We start from the raw sequence: 2,168 nt of genomic DNA on the forward strand, positions 1-2,168 counted from the left end.
GAGTGAAAATAAAGGAAAAAGAACTGTCGCGCTAAGAAAAAAGTTCAGATCGAGCGTTATATTAAAAGTGTTAAGTGGCAATTTGTTGGCCTTTCGGTTTTGCGTGTGAATAAAGGCTGGATAACAAGTGCGTAAAAAGTCCACATGTACGCGTTACCAATGACGGCAATTTAGTGAATCGACCACGCACAAGAAATCCTTGGACCACGGCAAAGAAGGAGCGCCATCAGAATTTGCGTATGGTGCTCGCATTTGGATCATCATGGAACGAGGGCGAAATATGATATTTCAATTAATTTTTTATTTATATTAAAGGTGAGTTTATTATAAAGTGTGAACTTTTTACTTTGAATAATATGAATATTGAACATTTGTGATTGAAAAAGGTCTAAAAAGATTTAAATCTTTAAAAAATATATACGTACAAATATGTTCAGTTTAGCAAAAATTAGCAATTGTGCAATTTCAACACCATCAATAAAAAGATATTTGGCAGAATAACGAGCGCCGCCCTCAAGTAATGATCATAGTGTAAGCGCAGCATTATGATCTGAATATTCGTAAGTATGCAACTCTGTTTTTCATACATTTCGCAAAATATTCTACAGCAACAAGTGGGGGAATTGCACGCGAAAATATAAAGGTAAGATTTTAAAATACATGATTGTATATAATTAGTGCTAAATGAATTTTATAATTAATTCTGTGTGTTATAGGTTCCGTTGTTGTGCAATCAACATCAACTAATTATTCAATATCTTCGCATTGACACGTATTGACAAACGCCCCAAAGCGGCTGTGCGTTGTAAGCAGGATTTGCCGAAGCGATTATGCCGCTTTGGAACCAATCATCTGCCGTGAAATCATGGAATTGCACCATCAGAAGCATCATCAACATATGTGCACAACTTGAATGCTGCCAAGGAGCAGTTTGCTGAAGCACAGAAAAGCTGATGTGACAACGACCATCCCATGTTGAAGATATCTGGGATGTCGCCATATGGAAGGATATCTATAATCCCCTCGTTGCCGCTGCTAAGAGGTAAATAACATATTTACGTGAATGTGAAAGTAAAAATGTGCCTTTTTAGATGTTTGTGTCATCGAAGCTTTAAATGACCTAGAGAAACCTACCTATAAGATATGTGCAAGACAATCGTTTGCAGCTGTTTGAATTTGTGGGACGAATGTTGGGCAAAGCGGTGTATGGCCAGATACATCAAGCGTTGTACTCCCGTATGGATGAGCTGCCATCATTGGACAACGAGCTCTATCGCAGCCTCACATTCATTAGCATTAACTTGTCTGACTTGAATTTAGCCTTTTCGGTGGATCAGGATATCATGGGGAAAATTGTAACGCACGAATTGCATCCCGGTAGGAAAGCTCGCGCGGTTACCGACCACAACAAACTGGTGTATCCACTACATGGATTACTTCCATATGAACACACAAATCCGCGAACAGACGCAGGTCTTTAATCGTAGTTTTCGCGTAGTGATTTTTTGCGTTACATATTCAAAAGTGTTTGTTACTATAATTCGGATTATGTTATCGTTTTTCAAACATTCTCCTTTATGTACAAAATAATGTGGTTTACTTTCGCAGTTTTCTCATTAAATGTTGTGCAATTTATTATGTTTTGTAGTTTTAGAAAACTGGGATAAAAAATTTACAAATTATTGTAGTTGAATGCCAAGATAATAGGACTATCAATAAGTTCGTGCGGTTTTACAACAGATGGCGTAACTTGATTATTATTCCATCGATCCACATTTCCAAACATTCATTGGAGAGCTACTGTCGTAAGGCACAAACGTCAGTATAAGTTTTTTATTTGAAGCGTAAACAACAATATTTTTACCACACTTGAAAATGTCGAATTTCGTGCCAAATAATGTGTTTTTGCGGGGAATTCTTCTTCATTATTTTAATATGAAGAAAAAAGCAGCCGAAAGTCATCGTATCTTGGTGGAAGTTTATGGTGAGCATGCTCTATCTGAGCGAACGTGCCAGAAGTGGTTTGCACGCTTTAAAAGTGGTGATTTTGGCTTGGAAGACGAAGAACGCGAGGGTGCGCCGCCAAAGTTCATGGATACCGAATTGGAGGAATTGCTCGATCAAGATCCGGCTCAAACGCAAGAAGAGGTTGCAAAAACTTTGGGAGT

The 2,168-nt window shown here is 38.0% G+C and overlaps 1 long non-coding RNA gene across 1 annotated transcript; it reads left to right on the plus strand.

The window, feature by feature from the left end:
* The first annotated feature begins 607 nt into the window (after positions 1–607).
* LOC128869587 (uncharacterized) lies at positions 608–1,905 on the plus strand. The gene is made up of 3 exons (XR_008455340.1): positions 608–643; positions 717–1,042; positions 1,092–1,905. It is a non-coding gene; the product is annotated as an uncharacterized LOC128869587 (long non-coding RNA).
* The last annotated feature ends 263 nt before the right edge of the window (positions 1,906–2,168 follow it).

The sequence above is a fragment of the Anastrepha ludens genome, chromosome X (assembly GCF_028408465.1).
Source record: "Anastrepha ludens isolate Willacy chromosome X, idAnaLude1.1, whole genome shotgun sequence".
Classification (NCBI taxonomy): domain Eukaryota; kingdom Metazoa; phylum Arthropoda; class Insecta; order Diptera; family Tephritidae; genus Anastrepha; species Anastrepha ludens.